Here is a 19590-nt window from a genome sequence, read left to right on the forward strand (position 1 = left end):
ACTGCGACCTCCCTACAATAATCTTGTGACACCCCCAGAACCCCATTTTGGGTCAGGACCCCTACAGTTGCAACACTGTGAAATTTGAGATTTAAATATCTGAAATCATGATGAAAAATTTATGATTTTTTAAATCCTATGACTGTGAAATTGACAAATGGACTGTGAAGTTGGTAGGGCCCTAGTTATACTGCAGTAATACTCAGACCTCAGTGGTTCAGGAGCCAAATTATCAATCAGCATTACCTAAAAGAGCTACATAGTGTGAATTCATTGTTTCATTTTTTAATATATATATGTACTCACAGCAAAATGACTAAGTAGTCTGCAATTGGTTAATAACACTGTAAAATCATCCTGATTGGTTAATAACTTAGACTGGTTAATAATTAAATCAAACAGTGTTCTAATATGAAAAAGCTGCAGGAGACACATTACAGAGCCACTTGTGGCTCCTGCGTCTCAGTCTCAGTATCACTGCTATAGTGTATAACACACAGCTGGTTCTGCTCTGCTCTCACCCATGTGATTTTCTTAAGCTAAGGCCAGGATTTTGCCCAGTGATTAGCACAATAACATGCATAATGTTGGGCACGTTCTTCTAGTGTGGAAACATTAGGTTGGTCTTCGGACTAATGAAGTCATTTAGATTTTTTGGAAGGAGGACACTAGGACTGTGCAAAGACGATAAATTGTTTACAGTGGCTTATGAATTAATTCTGAAATTCATTTCCAGGAAAGTCAGCCATTTAATAAGTCAGGTGTGTTTATAATGTGCACATCTGTCTTTTAAAGATTTGGAGGTTTGAGGCCAAATTTTCCTCTCAGTTAGCACCTGTATATTACATCTGTGTCTAAGGCCCCAGTTACAGCACTGTTATCTGTAACCCAGTTAGAAAGTACTTCCAATTTCGGTTTGTAGATGGGCCTGGTCATGTTTTAACTACGGTAACCTCTTGGGTATAGCCAAGATTTTAGGATACTTCTGGCACATAGTTAAGGGCTTACAAAATAAAATCATGGTGACAATTGTGTTATCACTGAGTCCCTGAGAAAATTGTAATTGAGGGGTAGTTTGGCCCTTACACCTGTTTAATCCTGGAACAATTTCACTGAAGTCAACAGGCCAAATTCTGCTCTTAGTTATGCTGGCACAACAGAGCAAAATTTGGGCCAGAATTGTTAAGTGATCACTATTGGTATGGGATTGCTATAAGGGCTCCAATCATGGAAAATGAAATTTCCTAAATTGTTCAGGGCCAAGTACTATCCAGAGAATTACAGTGTAAGCTTTCTCTGCTCTTTTGCCAATAATCACACTCCACTTCAGTGGGTTAGATTCTGCACTCATTTACACCAAAGTTAATCTAGAGTAGCTCCACTGAAGTCAAGAGGGTTACACTGGTGTAAAACCAGTGAGAGGGGAGAATCAGGCCCACCGCATTTAAATCTGGAGGAAAATTTTAGCATCCAGATTTCACCATTGTGCCAATTCTTGAGCCATAGCTATCTATTTGGCAATAGAAATGGGAGCTGCTGCCTATAAGATCTAAACGAAGCTCAAACTCATTTCAGACAAGCTGTGTTGGAATATGATTTTGGCACTCAAAGATTTAGCCTCATTGACTGAACTAGCATATCCCGAGGAGTAAAAATCTTTAGTGAATGTTGAAAATGGAGATAAAACCTTCTTTGACTTTAGATGTGGAGTTCTGAGCGAGCAAGTGAGGGAACAGCATAAGGTCAAATGAACAGCACTTAGATAAGTAAAACATTCCCACTGATTTTTTGGTTTTCAACATTTTTAAACAATGCTACTCTGCTTCATTTAAGGTGTCCAAATGCACAATCAATAGGATTTTTAAAAGGGGATGAGAAAATGCTAGTTTTCTGGTAGTAGGAAGAAATAAGTGTTTTAGCAATGGGTATTTGCCCTATTCAATCTTTCTCTGGATATTAGCAATTTGTGCACTGTGAAATGATAGATTACTTGACTGTTTTTGGTGAAATGGAGTCATGAAGTCAGCAGTGAAGTTCACTTAAGTGGATAACTGAGTGATAAATAAAGAGCCAATTTTTCAGACAGGGCATCTCTGTTTATGACCCCCCCCCCAGTAGAATTTGCATGCACAAGCTCTGGTGCGTAAATCAAGTAGACACCCCCCCGTTAAGCTGATTGGGTGTGCAACTCCCATTTGCATGGCCACATTCTACAGTTTGTACCAGCAACATATTCTACATGCAAAAAATATAGGCACAAAGTTATAACACTGGTTGAAACACCTTTGAAAATGAGACCCTGCACACGTGAACACACTATTTAACCACAGAATGTTTCTGTATGCCTGTCAATTAAACTTAGATGAGCTGCCCTACAGGGCTCGACACTGGCCTATCGTCATAGCTCTACATTGGGGTGGTGTAGAGATTTATGGTGGAGCAAGAGCAGCAAGTCATGGAGCCCAGGGAGGTGGGTGGGTGCAGGAAGAGTTTGGACCCCACAACCTGGCTGATATAGGAACAGATGAGCCACAGCTCTGCCCCATACCATCTCCATTGGAGTGGCTAGAGACAGCAGCAGTACTCATTCTGTGGTGACTCTGCTGTCCCTGAGCTCAAGGTCTTAGGTTGTGCCTGACATGAACACCCTGTGATATAGCTTTGTTAATGAACATATCATACTATTGCTGTGCTGTGCCTTACGTTGTGATGGCTAATGGAAGAGGGAAAAGAATATGGGAAATGGACTGATTCTAGCTTGGTTTTTGTACTCTTCCAGATTCTGCTAATTCTGAAAGATCACATCTCCCACCACGTAGCCTCGTCATAGAAGAGGAGAAAAAAAGTAGAAAAAGGATAAAGGACCTAACATGGCTGGCCACATCCACCTAGTCTTTTGTGTCAGCCTTTTCCTTGTACAATTACTTTGCAGTTTGTTTGTGAAAAAAAAATCTTGTATTTCAAGTGTCTGAATTTTTCTTTCTTGAAAATTCCTCCAATCTTTCAAAGTGAAAATGAATGCTTTATTTACTGAAAGAATGAGGAGTACTTGTGGCACCTTAGAGACTAACAAATTTATTTGAGCATAAGCTTTCATGGGCTAAAGCCCACTTCATCAGATGCATGCAGTGGAAAATACAATAGATAGATAGATAGATAGATAGATACAGAGAACATGAAAAAATGGGGGTTGCCATACCATACCATTGGCAACCCCCATTTTTTCATGTTCTCTGTGTCTATCTATCTATCTATCTATCTATCTACTGTATTTTCCACTGCATGCATCTGATGAAGTGGGCTTTAGCCCACGAAAGCTTATGCTCAAATAAATTTTTTAGTCTCTAAGGTGCCACAAGTCCTCCTTGTTCTTTCTGCTGATACAGACTAACACAGCTACCACTCTGAAAACTGTCACCATACAAGGCTTTATTTACTGTATCACAACCTGGCCCTCTCCCCCTCTCTCTGGATGGACACCAGTCTGTTGTGAGTGGGCCCAACCACTAGATCTCATGTGCTTTTAAGCCCCTGGCTCTGGACAGAGGCTGATCACTGGTCCTGGCTCTGGGATGGGGGTGGTCTCAAGTGCACTCCCAGGTGCAGATCCCATGTCTGACACCTTTCTTGGGCAGTGGGACCCTGCAGTCTAGCCATCAACCCCCTGAAACCAGTACCTGATCCATCCTGATCTCAGTTGTTTAGATATGTTCCTCTGGAATCCACCTGGTCATGGGAATTCTGGTTTCTTGATTAATTCCTCCAGACACACTGTCAAGAAAGCCAAGAACACAGGATTAGCACAGGATGGGCTGGTAAAATGTCACAGAATCAGAATTGGTGGCCCTAGATTGCTCAGTGCCAGCTTCTGAGACACAGCCATAAGACTCTCTGTCACGCCTCCCACCCCCCAACTACAAAATGGAAGCTCTAACCCCCAGTGGAGGCTACAGTACAACATGAGGGACACACTCCAACATGAAGATTCCAATACAATGTAGAGACCTCTGGAAAAAAATGCCATTCCCAAAACAAGATGGAGTTCACTGCGTGACAAAGATGTATTCCCAATAACTCTGACTGGTCATCTAAAATATACACTGGTCAGACCCAGAGACTTCAACAGTTTAAAGTTCTTCTAATCATGCTAGAGACAGTATTTCCCACAAGGTGCATTGGGGTTAGTTTCAATAACTTTGTATTACACAAGAGAAGTTTCTATATTCAGCGTTTCACCACTTCAGCTTGGCATTCAATGGGGTTTGACCCCCTAGACCTTCAATGCAGAAAGTACAAATCTCCATCTCTTGAGCCAAAGGATTAGATCCTCTAGCTGCCAGCTGTTGCTTAAAAAACCCAATCTAAAATGATTTTTTTCAAAATTTTCATGGAAAATTCCTCCTTTGCCATGGAAAAAAAATCAAAATGAAACTAAATTAAATTTACATTTAATTCCAAAGAAGAATTTATATTTTGTTTGGTTTCCAAAAAAAGATTTGAATTTTCATATTTTCCCTCCCTCGCCTCTCCTTGTTTTATCTGCCCCTCTTTTTCCATGGGAGGGGGGATTTATAAAGGGAGAGAAAGGGGAGAAAATAAGAATAGAAAACAGATTTTTTTCTTTTTGAAAAATGAAACACAAATTTCCATTTGAAATGAAATTGTTTAATTTGAAGTTTGTCTTTGAAAAATCAAAATTTTATCAAAAGTGAACTGTTAAGGTGAAATATTTTGATTTAACTGAAACTGTATTTTTCTACGAAAAATGCTGGTTGAAATTATTTCCACCAGCTGCACTCACTAGTGTCCTACACGGACCAGTTGGGGGAAGCAGAGAAGACCCACACTTCCTATCAATATATACAAGTCACTCCATTGTTTCTTTACTATGGGCATACCAGACTGGGAATTAGGCAGAATATGGATAACAGGCTCTAGGGATGTGGAAATCATTTAGCCTAGCACTTTCATTTCCCTCGTGTTCTACCATGTTTTCTAAGCAGCACTAGATGATAATTTAGATTGTCTCACTGGAGGATGAATACAAAAGGGTTATTTTAAAGAAAGGAAGGCAGACAGTCCAGTGCTTAGATCAAGGCACTGAGACCTTGGAGACTGAGAACAATGGGAGTTTCTGCGTGCCAAGTACTTCAAAAATTTGGTCCTAATTACCTAAAAGGGAGTACAGAGGAGTCAGTAACAGCAGAGTCATAGCACAGCAGGCTGGGCTCAGCAAGAGTAGTTTGTTGCACCCTTTGCAAGGAGGACAATGTACTAGTCCAGGTGGAATTCTGACTGGCTCAGGCCTCTGCTCCTGTCACTTTGACTGCAACATAGCCCCTTTGCACTCATCCACACAAGCCTCTTGTCCTCCACAGAGCCCTCCAGTGAACACTGGAGTTGCTATTCCTGAGATTAAACACAAACAGAAAAAAGCCCCTTAAACAGACAATTCTCCCATCCCCCAACTTTCAACCCCTTTTATACATTGCAACTAAGGCAAAGACACCAACACTTTTTTAGATCACCTTTAATAGTATATTTTTGCACGGTCAAAGCTGAAATCAATAATGTTACTGCAAACTGATTTTAAACACTTTATCACGCATAATGCACCAGTCAAATATGCAAATTCAATACCATACAGGAGGATTAAAATACTATAGCATAAGCGGTTTGAAAGGGTTTTTTTTTATATGTACAAGTACTGATAATTATAATAACGGAGATTAACCTGTTCTAAAAAAGAATGGGAAAGGAGCTAGTTTCACCTTCAGAAAGGCTTATGTAGGCAGCGTGTATGAATACAAAATGAAATATGCATAGTAAAATATCTAAGCCACCAGAAGTGTTACATTCTGCACATTAGGTATATATAGCTAAAATATTTCACAAGTCATAGTTAACTGTAGGCTAAATGTCATGGGTGAAATCCTGGCCCAACTAAAGTTAATGGGAGTTTTGCCATTGACTTGAATAGGTTGAGGATTTCTCACTTAGTGCATCATACTACAATGAGTGCCATTAATAACTATTATGAATATGTTATATTAAATACTCATTATTAACTACTGACCATACACCTTGTTTAACTGATGAAGAATAATAATGAGATTTATACAGCCCGTCATCTAACAGGAGCACTGAACAGTTCAGGTACTTTGAATGGACATCAGCATCAAAGTGTACTGGATCTTTACAAGGTTTCAGAATCAGCTGTTTCCTCATCTTATGGATTCCATTCTGATCTTTTTTATGCCTGCCAGTTTTTGCTTCTGACAAATCTTTTATGCAGCAAGAGGGGTGCATTAGCTGCATACTGTGTGCAAACAGCAGCTCACAGGCAAAGAGGTCCATAGTGTACTGAGGATGGATAGCAAATATAGGTACAAGAATGATACTGTATTGATTACTAGGGAACTGTGGAGATCTCTACACAGTCCTAACACTTCACACAATACTCAGCAACATCTGTGCATACACAGGGATTAATCAGTAGGTTGCATACTACAGCAAGGTGAATCCACATCTATCATGCTGGCATGCCTGATGCATGAAAACAGCCTTAAAAAGGGGTGGTTCAAACAATGGACAAACACTTGCTTGTTTCTCTTTGTGTTGGCAGCGGGGGAGGGAATTAGAATGCTTCATTCATAATGGGCTCCCATCCTTCCTGCCCAAGTATTTTTACTTACTTTAGTTTAGGATGATAATTGATTCTATTATCAAGACAATATTTATCTCCCAAAAACAAACCAAAATTCAGTGTAATAAAACCAGTGTAATTACCCGGCATGCTGAAGCACATGGCTTGCTTTATACATTTCATTAAATATTTTTCTCTGTTTTGTAATAACGGGGAATTATTCAAAAACAATTTCTTTAACTGTATGGGAAAAGCCTCAGCTGATTGCATATTTTTGTCATGCGTTATGGTTATGAAATAATGAGATCTTGTGAGACCCTTGCAAATTATTGTTTTCCCGCCCCCCCCGGCCTCCAGCTTTCCTCTCTTCCGTTAAAGTTAGGTGCTGGAAGTAGTTATACTTCATTTGAACAAATCAATGTTATGCCTCCCATTCTCAAACACTGAGCTTGGAAAGAAAAGACTAAATTTACATTGATTATTTTGTGCAATTTCCATGGAAGAAAAACAAAACATACTTTGTGCATAAGAAACATTATTTTATTACAATTTACCCCTTTTAAGCCCAGTTCCCTTTTTTGGCATGTGCCAATAGCAAGTAGTTTAGCTCAGTAAGGGATATCAGATGCTCTTTTGTTTGAAAAGAGTATGTTGGCCAGAAATGTAGATGTATGAAGGACCAACCATGCACCATGGAGGATCTTAGTGGGACACCTTCAGAAAGGAGCGGGGAAACTGGGACTGAACCTTCAATTTCCTGGAGTAGGTCTACCATTTTCCATAATCATTAAAGCCCCAGATTATCTCTCCCAATGACAAGCCCATGGAAGGGGAATCCATTGGAGGAAATGGCCAGTGGAGTCTTGCCCAAGTCCCTCAATATTTTTCCCGGAGGGTGAAATAAGGTTTGCACCTCCACACACATCCCTAAGTAAAAGGTTACAGGGCACACTCCCATGAGCAGCTGGAGGTCAGGGACTCTGGTGCAGAGGCATCAGATCGCTAGTCTTGCTCTGGCCTCTGGTGCCCCGCCCCCAGCTCCTTGGCAATGGCAGCTCCATTTAATCTGATCTACCATAGAATCATAGAACTGGAAGGGACCTTGAGAGGTCATCTAGTCCCAGCCCCTACACTCATGGCAGAACTAAGTATTAGCTATACCATTCCACACAGGTGTTTGTCTAACCTGCTCTTAAAAATCTCCAAAGATGGAGAATCCACAACCTCCCTAGACAATTTATTCCAGTCCTTAACCACCCTGACTGTTAGGAAGTATTTCCTAATGTCCAACCTAAACCTCGCTTGCTGCAATTTAAGCCCATTGCTTCTTGGCCTATCCTCAGTGGTTAAGAAGAACAACACTTTACCATGGACTGCCCTTGGCCACTGCTTCCCCCGTACAGATTCTAGCCCCTGTGGAAATGGCTTCTGTGGGGTTCAGAGGGTGGGGGGTGGGTGTGAAACTGTGGCCACATTTTAGCTAAATTTATCCCATTACATTTCCCCAAACTTGGCAATTACTTTTTAAATAAAATCTTCCATTCTTACCTTCAGCCATTGTTCTCCACGGTGACACCATCTTCCTGGCTGATCTGTTTGTATACTGTACAAACCTCACCCCCGTCAGATCCTGGGTAAATTTATACTTTCCAGTAAAATTTCCATGGTCCTAAACGCTCTCTAAAAATAAGAACTACTGCAACACGCACTTCCAACATGACATTGTAGCGACAAAACCGCTGATTTGCAATCATTGCTGAGATGGTGCTGCTGGGAAAGAAGTGGTTCACATCAGCGGTGTTGGAAGAGTTTTTTTCCTGGGGGTGCTGAAGGCAGAAACCATGGTACTTGGCTTGTTATTAAAACTTCAAGCCAGGGCGGGCAGCAGCATCACTAGCACTCCTAGTTCCAGCAGCTGTGGGTCACAGTGTATTGCTTAAAGTAAGGTGTGGAGCACATTGATAGTACCAACGAATGGATATTTGCCAGTTGGCTCATTGCTATCAATTTTCTTTAGAGATAAATAAAATATTTTAAAATGCTTTAAACTCTTTGTATTAAATAGTCAAGATTAAAGCGAGCTCACATCACTGTTCAGTTGGAGAAAACACTTTTGATCTACCTGATGCAGGATCACTGTTGATTCTTGAACCTCCGATGGCATAAGGAACTCCTTCATTTATCTGCTCCCCTTACAATTTTCATTCCCTTAGTAGACTTCCTTGATATTTTTAGGACACCCATTGAAACTCTGCCATCTGCAAGTCTCAAGTTTGTCACTTGAATGACAACCATTGGTGACCTTCTTGGTGCCCTTTTAGCCTTCTATGTTTGAAATAGGAAAGAGAGCTTTGCTGCTTTTATGTAATCCGGACTTTGTCCTTCAAGCCATCTGCTGATTACAAAATCCATATTATTAGTTGAAATGTGCCATGCCAACATATGGTCAAATGTCTATATTTCATCTATGTACTATATCACCTTGAGGTGTCCTTTTATTAAGTTTAATGTTTTAGTCTTTCTATGCTGGTAATGAAGTTTTTTTCAGTGCAAGAATTATTTTGCTCATTTTGAAGAGTTGCTCCTGACTATGTGTTTATCTTATATATAAGGAAGGTTGTAATAACAATGTGTCACTTAGTTTTCTCTATATTGAAATTTTCTAACCCCCTCCCCCATCAGCTAATCAAAAGGAAATTTTTAACAACATCATATGCATTCTCCATAATTTCCACTGTCTACCAATATGTTTCACATGGAATTCAAGGTATTGTTTTTTAACCTATACAGCTCTGAATAGTCTGTGACCTGGCTAACCCTGACTAAATCTAAGCGAAGATGCAAAGGAAGCAAACAAAATAATGACGCAAAAGTCAGAATATGGCAACATGGGCTATTGAGAAAGATGATAATTTAAAAAGTAAATTTCAAACAAACAAACAAATGGAAAAGTTAGAAAAGTGAAATTATTCTTTCTAGCTTCTGGTGGAAGATGGTTAAGAATAATTAATATAAACCAGATACAAATCTGAAGTGCCAGCGTTTAGAAAGATGAATATTTGACAGTTTGTCAGATAGATACATCTTATCTCCACAAAGGAAAAATTCAAGTTTTTTCATGTACAATAGATGGCAGTTAACTCATTTGACAGATTGACATTTTTACCAACACCAATATTTACTTGTTTTACATGGTTATTGCAACATTTCCTCAATACATTTTTGGGGGCAGAGCCTACTCAGTATTTACCTCTTCATGCCCACTCAATTCATTCTACAAGACCAAAAGTATACTGAGAAGTAGAGAAACAACTTCTGTTTAAATGGCTTAATTCCTAGGCAGGCTGGATGATTTCTCCAAGGGACCAACTTTGGTTATCAAGTGGATCCAAGAAATGTTCTATTCTATACTGAAAACATTTTAAAAGAAGGTAAAATTCTTGCATTCTCCAGCAAGAATACCTGCAGTCAGTAGGAAAACTATATCTGTAGATGTTTCACGTCAATCATTGTTCTAACAAAATCTACACACTTTACTCCCTATACTCCCATTCAACTCAAATGGAACTACTCCTGTGTAAAATCAGGCTGGTGTTTGCATTGGGCTGGAAGTGCAGAGTGGACCAGGCGTTGGACTTGTGCTCTTTGGCTAATAGGATCATGACTCCAAAATAACGCTGCACGATTTTCATAGGCAGCACAACTTTCGGTATACTCATGTTTCAAAAATACAGTTGATGGGGCTTTAGTAATTACACGAAGTTCCATGCAAATAAGAAACTGGATATATATGTGGCAGGTAGAGACATGGATGTTGATTGTTGGGCATTCTGAAGAATGTAAACTGTCACCCGGTTCAGTTTTTAGCAAATGAATATTCCGAAAGCCTGACCCTCCCATCCTGCCACGGCCTGGCCGGGCCTGACTCCAGGACTGATTCTTCAGAGGAATGACTTCAGGTTTGATTCCAAGGCCCCAATTCTCATTTACATTTACTTTGGCAGTGTACAGGGGCCTAATTCTTACCTTAAGGCTCCTTTACCCTGCTGGAGTCTGGATTTTCTTAGTGTAACTGGGCCTCAGTGTAAATAAGAATCAAATTCCATGGCACCAGGATTTTCTTCTACTGCTCAAGCAATTTTTCATGATCACTCACTTAATATTAATTTCCCTCCTTTGAACTCACAGTAACTAAATAATTGTTAGAAGCAACTATTACAAGACACTTCACAATTTTGTCATGAATGGAAACTGATGGCAACTGATAGCTTTAGCACACTTGGGGCCGAGTCCTTCTCTGATCTTCACCCCCATTCAACTCTAGGTCTCTTTAGTAGGAAAACAAACAAATATTACAGCATAGCAAAAGTGCAACCAGGCCCTTCTCTATCCCAGACCTTCAGATTTTATCACCACTCTGAACCACAGCTTCACAGGTTTGATTTGAACGTCTTAACATGTGGGTGCTCCATGCCTCACAAAGTCCCTTCCCCCTCACTCCCTGCCATTGCTGTCTCCTTAGACAGCATCTGAAAAAGCTCAATGGTCCACTGACTCCTGGCCAACTCTTTGCACGGAGGCTCAATTGTCTACATCTCAGTAAACTTGGACCAGTGAAAGATGAGGCATCTTTTCACTGCCCGATTGGTAAATGAGGAGGGTCAATTTTGGAATAATTCAGTTAGTTTTAGAAGAGCTTGAAGAAGCTCACCAAGCTCCTTGCTTGTACAATCCCAACTCTGAATGCCCAAACAATCTAATCAGGATGGATGTCCCAGTGTCCTAGTGTTGCTCTGATATAGTGCCATCTTGTGGTATGTTAGCCATATAAAAACACTGACTCAAAAGGTAATAAAAACAAACGTCTCCAACACAAATTAAGTTCTAAAAACTAAAGTGCTTTAAGTAGTATAAATCACAGTAAGAATATGTAAATTTGGCCATAACTTCAGCAGTTTTGCACGTAGCATCACACACCACCTGCATGATAAATGAAGGAAATGCCTTCCAATTATGGATTGCTGAAGGTGCACGGATAGCTACATGCATATAATTATATATCCAAGTGAACAGATGGAAATTTTGCAACATCAAAACCTTCTCTCATTATTTGCTGTTTCTTGCTCTGTAAATTCTAAGAAACCATGGAGTGCTATACATCTTGATATGTAATTTCTAAGCAAAACATAAAGAAGATGAGATAAAGCTTTGGACATGACAGAGTGACTTATCAGAGTGGTGTCATCAGTGATAATCTGAAAAGGATCCAGAAAGCAATGAAAGAAGGGACAGCTGCTGCTTTTACAACCACTGGTAAAGCATGGCTCCAGGGTTATGATTTTAATGAAATTTCCAGATATACTGTATAATTGGTATTTAAAGGCAGAGTTAGGCTAAAAGGGCCTGGATCCACCATTATATTGCTATTCATACTTGCAAAGTTTCCTCCCCCTCCCACTCCAATAGATACTTTCTGCAAAAACAGAATCAACTCACACACCCTTCCAAAAATTGAACACCAGCACTTTGCCTAGTGGTATAATCACAGAGGAGAGTACACTTGCAATTGGACCTGAAAACCTGCCTCACTGGCCTAAGCAATAATGCCAAAGTTGGCTCTGCCTGTTACTAAAGCCAGGTATAGATTTCCTCTGTGTTCCGGTGAGTGTATGTTTCACATGTTTTGTAAAGGGATGGTAAGTTTTGACCCCGTGTTGTGAAAAATGCCTGGGGAGAATAGTCCAGCTTGCTGAATCACTCCCAGTTATGTTTCAGACAGCAATAGGCTAAACCTAAGGACCAAATAAAAAGTGTTGGATACAGAAAGAAATTAAAATAGGAGGCGGAGGAACTTTTTTAGGCAGATGATAGGCAAGATCTTCAGGTAGTGCAAATCAATGCAGCTGAGGATCTGGCCATAGTCCTATACTAACTTCCAATGAACTCAAATGAGAGTTTTTCAATTGATTCCAGTCCACGTTGGATCAGACCTTTTCTCCTCAGCATGCTGTTTGTTGAATGGTTGGTAACACAATTTCTCTCTTTGAAATAATAATAAATGCTGTTATTTTTTCTGATGTGCTATCTAACTTTAATATTTTTGCTTAATATTTATTTTTTATATTTACTCAAGCTGGTCAAACTTTTTGTATCCAAACATTTTTTGGAGTGGAAAATAGGGTGGAAAATGGCTTTTTTCAGTAAATGGGCATTTTTATGGGGAAAAAAAAGTTCTTTAAATATTTTGGGGGTTTCACCAAACCATTCCCCCTCTTTTTTAAATCCATTTTTGGGTTTTGGATGGGATAACATTGGCTTCAAGTCTAGATTCGATCAATAGTTTGGGTCACACTTTATAAAGATTCCACTTACAGATGCTTTATAAAAGGGTTAATGAATGAGTAATAGATGTTCTATGCATTTTACAGACATGAGTTATAAGCGTATCAGTAGAAGGTGAAATAGAGGACTGTAAGACATAGGTATAAGCAACCTGTTAGACTCTAACAGTCTATAACAATTTAACAATTAAAATATCATTTATTAATCCTTTATAAACTACTTACAAATGGAATCTCAATATGTAGCGCACAGTATGACGTACTAAACTCTGTCATTAAAACGTACATAATTCACATCTGGCCAGGTAACTGATATCACCAGGAAAGAAAATGAAATCACAGCATGAGAGGAACCACTTCAGACTCGATCTGTACTGATCTGCTGTGCCAAGTCTACTTTTATACTCAGAGACTCTCTGATTCTTGGCTCTATGAGCTTCAACCCATGAAAAAATGATGGGTTAGCCAAGGTGGAGTTTGCCCTCCTCCTTCATAACTCCCCCATCTCTTCATCATCTTTACTACCATAGCTTCACCATCCCTTTTCCTTGACCTCATTTTATATTGCTATTTGAGTAGTTCAAAAGGGGTGAAATTTACACTTTTGCAGAAGGTTCTTACAAGGCATATGCACCTTTTAACTGAGAGGTATGCAGTACCGTGGCCCTTGTGCTGACCCTCTGCATTCATCCAATGCAATTTTAGTACTTAAGCCTTTGACTTTTTACAGTGACTCTTGCTTCTCTGCAAACTGTAAAGTACTGAGGAATAATCGTCGAGTATGATAGTTCTATGTTAGTTTAAGGTTTAAGATGTCAGCTGGTATTATTAGAATATCTCTGTTGTAGGCTATTGAACTGAATATGATTAAAATACAATAATTTCAAGAGAGCCAACGTTTATGTACATTTAAAGGTTCAATGAAATGTAAATTAAGAAATGATTTTTCAGTGTACACTGGATTAGAATCAGAGACAAATAATTCCCCAGCTGAATCGTTGTCTTGAAATATTTCTGCAGTTTGTTACAAAGATGAATATTAGGTTCATTGTATAACAGCAGCTTGAAAAACCCACTTAGATTTTATTTTCCATCCTAGACAAATGATGCCTTTTATCATATATTTTAAATGGTAAGCTATATTAATAACGCAAAATCACCTCACAAACAGCTACAAGCTGGTACTAAAAATACAACATAATTGATTATAGTTTCTTCTTTTTATAAGAAATGTAAAGGCACTAGATAATTTTGCCCAAATGTTTCTAATTTTCAAGCATTTGCAGGTTCCTTTACAAAGTCTTTTCTTTTTACACATTTTTTACATTTTCTTTGTTTAGCGTTGATGGCTACCACTGGTTCCAGAGAAGGGACATAGATGTCAAACTGTAGCTTTCACACAAGAAGAGTTGTTAATATAATAATCCATACCATGCCCAGAGGCCCGTGCACCAATTCTGCTACTAGAGCCATGAGGGCAAATTCATGAGCCCTACTGAGCTCTGAATAGGCTCGGGCAAGGGTCAGCCTGCATAGATTTAGTTACAGGATTGGGGCCTAAAATGGAAAAGCAACATTGCATGCATTAGACTCAAACACTGGTAAATCAGCAGATGTGAAATGAATCAATTCACTGACTACTGTGGTTCATATCCAGCCCTGGTTGAACTCAGTGAAGTTGCATCCTTTTTGCACCAGTGCTGAATTTGTTCCTATGGATGTAGTTATTCTTGATGAGAGCTCTGTACAATTCTCCAGAGTTTGCCTCTAATAATTAAAATATATACAGCTAAGTGCTCTGTTCTCTTAGCTCTACCTGGGGAAAGTATTGGTTGGAGCTTTCTCTTGTGAATGGTAGAATTCTGAGCTTTTCCTATGTGCAATAGTGTGTGAGTTACTTATGCAGTGGGCAGAAAGGGCTCCACCTCCCCCACACCCCTCACCTCCCACCCCCCGCAGGACTTTTTTTTCTAGACACTGTGCCTGGTGGTTCACTTTTCTTTCCTTCTGAAAACTAAACTGGCTGGTTAGGAAGAGATTTGTGGCGACTAGTGATGTGGTTTTGGCCTAGGACATTTTATTTTGTTTTGTTTCACCTGTTTGTTAATCTATCACTGTAAAACTAGAGTGCAGTGTAACAACTCCACACTGGACCTGAAAGGGTTAATGAGAGCCTGTGGGCTTAATCAGTCTTAGCCTTCTACACCTGCAGTAGCTGTCAAGCCTGGAGGGAGGCGTTAAAAGGGCTGAAGGTGGCTTGGATGGGGGCTGGCCAGGAAGGAAAGCAGATTGCTGGCGCTCACTCAGCAGGGGAAGACTGGCCTGCTGAATGCTCTGAGCCTTGGGACGAATGGGGGCAAAGGGCCCAGGTGAAGGAGAGCTGGCTATGATCCTGCAACTGGCCTAAGCTACAAATCCACCTCCAAGGAGGAAGCTGGTGGCAAAGGTGACATTTGCCATCCCCCACAATGATGTTCAAGGAGTCCCAAATTATTGTCAGAAGACCAAAATCTGTACAATCCTATCCAATGTTAAGCAGTAGAATAACAGCAGATTGGAATTTTTGTCCTTTATATAAATTACAGCAAAATACTGACACAGTAGCCAAATTTTACTTTTTAAAAAAACTCTTAAGATCCAAGATTTTCAGGTGTTTAACTAGCCCCTGGATGTCTGGAAGGCTGGTTGTTTTTTTTTAAATAGCAAAAGTGGGGTGGGTCCAAAATACCTACTTGCTCCTCAATAATGGAACCCTAGAACCAGCTCTGGCTGGGGGTGAGGGGCTCCTGTCATAAGGTGGGAAATGAGACACACTGTTTGAAATAGAGCCCAGCTGCTGTCACACAGATTGGGAGTGGCTTTGAGGAAGCTCCTCAGTAGTTAGTTGGGAAGAAGCTTAGAGGCACCACATTTCCATGGTGGCCCTGGCGCTTCCCGAAACCAAGAGGGGAAGTACGATGAAAGACTGAAAGATGCTAGGAATGATGAATCCCTGATGGGGGTCAAGAGCCTGGCACAGAGGCCATGAGACTTTGGGCTTTCCTGTTTTGTTGGACTGGAAGGGATGGGACTCTAGATGACTTGGCCAGAGAGCTGAGTCACAAGAAGAAGTAGACCCCTGCAGGACTGGAACAACTGTCAGCAAGGGATATTAGAGGAGGAGAGCCTGCTACACCAGCCCAGCCACCAGAGGGCACAACAGTCAGTGACTTATTTGCTTACAAGTGGTTATATAGACTGTGTGAGTCCAGTTACCTCTGGAGAGGGGGTCTTTACGTTCAACAGAAGTTAGTTTTTCTGCCCCAGTGAAATGCTCTGTTTTTTTGCCCAGAAGGGGCTGGAGTTTGTCCCATTCTCTCACTTTAATAACAATCTTTTCCATGTAACAATGATTTTCAAGTCAGAGCTCTCGAGGGGGATCCAACATTTGCTTGGGACTGTGGTATTTCCAGTGAATTTATCTGATCTAAGAAGCTATATATTTGTGATATGTGTTCCCTGTAGCTGAACAATCTCTAACTGAGGTGTAGCTGGAAAAAAAAATTTAGAGATGAGCCCAACATGCAAAATTTTAAATTCAGGTCTGAATTTGAAACATTCAGATTCAGGAGTGTTCAGATCTGGTGCTTTTGTGTAAAGAGCGCTTTGAATCTTGATTTAGATATCTAGTTCACAAATTTCTCACAGACCTAAAATTAGGGATGTTTTGGTCCAGGGTTTTGTTTGGTTTTCAAAGTTCATTTATTGGGTTGGGTTTTCTAGCATCCCCAAATTTAGGGTGGCCAGAAATAAGGTTCTAATCTGGATTCATCTCTGCATCAAATATTGTCCCAAAGTCTTCCCTATATTATACTGATTATGGAAAGGACTATGCTGTATATGGCACCCATTTCAAGTTAGTTTCTTATATTACACTATTTTCAAGCTAGCCCTTAGAGAGATAATATTTCTCCTTTGTAATGATTTTACTATTGGAAAAGTTCATTTTGGAAAATGCCTGAAAAACAATGAGGCCACTTGGGGAATTCTTTTCTTCTTGAAGAGTCTATCACTCTGTGGTAGCAGAGTCACTGGGATGTGTTATTTTGCTACATCCTATATCAATCTCTGTTTGATTATTATGTTATTGAGTTGCTTGTACCTTGAGAGATTAAACCACAGCTAGGTGAGCAAGAAGCAGAGAGCTACTGTGCACTCTGAATATAAGTCAGACATCAAAATAGTTTTTGAAGTGTAGAACTACTGAGCTTTCGCTTTGTCGCATGAGCAGAAGCTGCCTTAGGCAAAGAGGAAAGGAGCTATTTTTTTTTAAATCTGCTGCGGCTCTTTTCACTACCTGAAGAACCATACATTCTGTGGAGCTATGGTTACATGCCTTTCAAACCCATCTTCTGCCTAAGGGCTGTCAGATGTGGCGCTGAAGCGAAGAGAGAGGTTTTTCCCATCGTGAATCTTTGTAAGTTGGGAACCTGCTGCTTGCTGCAATAAGTAAATGGTTAGGCCACTTTGGAGCAGGACAGAGCGTTATTAATTTAGGAGCCTGGCAACATTCTTCTGTCACTTTGCTCTAGTTTAAGGAGGGTTGTTCTGTTCCAGCAAAATTTAGCAGAGTGAGAATGAGTTGCTAATCAGTAGGGATGAAACATCTCACCTCTGAAGAGGAAGATCCATCCTGAACAAAGCCATTCAAATCAGCGATCAGGTTAATTTAGCTTCAGAAGTCCCAACAATATTCTTCCCCCTCCATATTTCCCTGTGATAATTGTGGGTCTGCCATACTGTACATGGCAGCTACATTTGAACAGTACTGCACATTTGTTAACAAGAGGCTCCCCCATATATGACAACTTTCTTCTCTCCTTCCCTAGATGTAGATTCTCCCTGCAGTACCTTAAAAAGCATTCCCTAGCCCAATAAGATTTCCCTGCCATACTGGCTGAAAATTTAAGGCACTTGTATGGTACTACCGTTGTATCTACACACCTCACAATTCCTATTGCACTGATCTTTAAAACACTGCAGCAAAATATTATTAGTCCCATTTTTAGAGCTGGGTAACTGAGGCACAGAGAGACTAAGTCTGGGAGGAGTGGTAGATACGCTGGAGGGGAGGGGATAGGATACAGAAGGACCTAGACAAATTGGAGGATTGGGCCAAAAGAAATCTGATGAGGTTCAATAAGGATAAGTGCAGGGTCCTGCACTTAGGACGGAAGAATCCAATGCACCGCTACAGACTAGGGACCGAATGGCTAGGCAGCAGTTCTGCGGAAAAGGACCTAGGGGTGACAGTGGACGAGAAGCTGGATATGAGTCAGCAGTGTGCCCTTGTTGCCAAGAAGGCCAATGGCATTTTGGGATGTATAAGTAGGGGCATAGCGAGCAGATCGAGGGACGTGATCGTCCCCCTCTATTCGACATTGGTGAGGCCTCATCTGGAGTACTGTGTCCAGTTTTGGGCCCCACACTACAAGAAGGATGTGGATAAATTGGAGAGAGTCCAGCGAAGGGCAACAAAAATGATTAGGGGTCTAGAACACATGACTTATGAGGAGAGGCTGAGGGAGCTGGGATTGTTTAGCCTGCAGAAGAGAAGAATGAGGGGGGATTTGATAGCTGCTTTCAACTACCTGAAAGGGGGTTCCAAAGAGGATGGCTCTAGACTGTTCTCAATGGTAGCAGATGACAGAACGAGGAGTAATGGTCTCAAGTTGCAGTGGGGGAGGTTTAGATTGGATATTAGGAAAAACTTTTTCACTAAGAGGGTGGTGAAACACTGGAATGCGTTGCCTAGGGAGGTGGTGGAATCTCCTTCCTTAGAAGTTTTTAAGGTCAGGCTTGACAAAGCCCTGGCTGGGATGATTTAACTGGGAATTGGTCCTGCTTCGAGCAGGGGGTTGGACTAGATGACCTTCAGGGGTCCCTTCCAACCCTGATATTCTATGATTCTATGATTCTAAGTGGCCCAAATTGACACAGGAAGTCTGTGGCAGAACAGGGAATTGAGCCCAGGCATTCCTAGTCCCAAGCTAGCACTGTAACTACTAGACCATCCTTCCTTAAGTTCTGTTTCCCAATGCAGGCAATATATAGTGGAATTTTTCCACAGCGGTTCACTATACACTTCTTTGAAATGTAGATTTTCCAGAATATAATCGGGAGTATTAAAATATATTTATAATAATGGAAGTTTGAACTGTTTGAGTGCTAAGCACACATTTACAGAGCAGGGTACAAGTTTATTGGCAAAAGTAAGTGCTCATCCATGTAGCTGCCAAAGCCCACATTTACATGGACTAGGTGGGGCACTGAATATGCAGACTCACAGATACACCATAATTTGATATGCATGCACAGAAGTGGGGATTTGGAGGGTGCAACTGGAGCATGCGCATATTTCTGGAGACACTGATTGGGTCTCCTTCAAAAGTGTAGTCCTTGCTGTTGCAGTAATAGGCTGCATGGTGGATGCCAACAGTACCGGTGCCCTTCTTGACCTGAGCAGCTAGTCAAAGTTCAGGGCCTTGTAGGATGTTCCAATTGTGAACAGAAATTGATGATGGAGTCTGGTATTTTTTGTGCACATTCCTTGTAAATAAACAA

The sequence above is a fragment of the Eretmochelys imbricata genome, chromosome 12, assembly GCF_965152235.1.
Source record: "Eretmochelys imbricata isolate rEreImb1 chromosome 12, rEreImb1.hap1, whole genome shotgun sequence".
Taxonomy (NCBI): domain Eukaryota; kingdom Metazoa; phylum Chordata; order Testudines; family Cheloniidae; genus Eretmochelys; species Eretmochelys imbricata.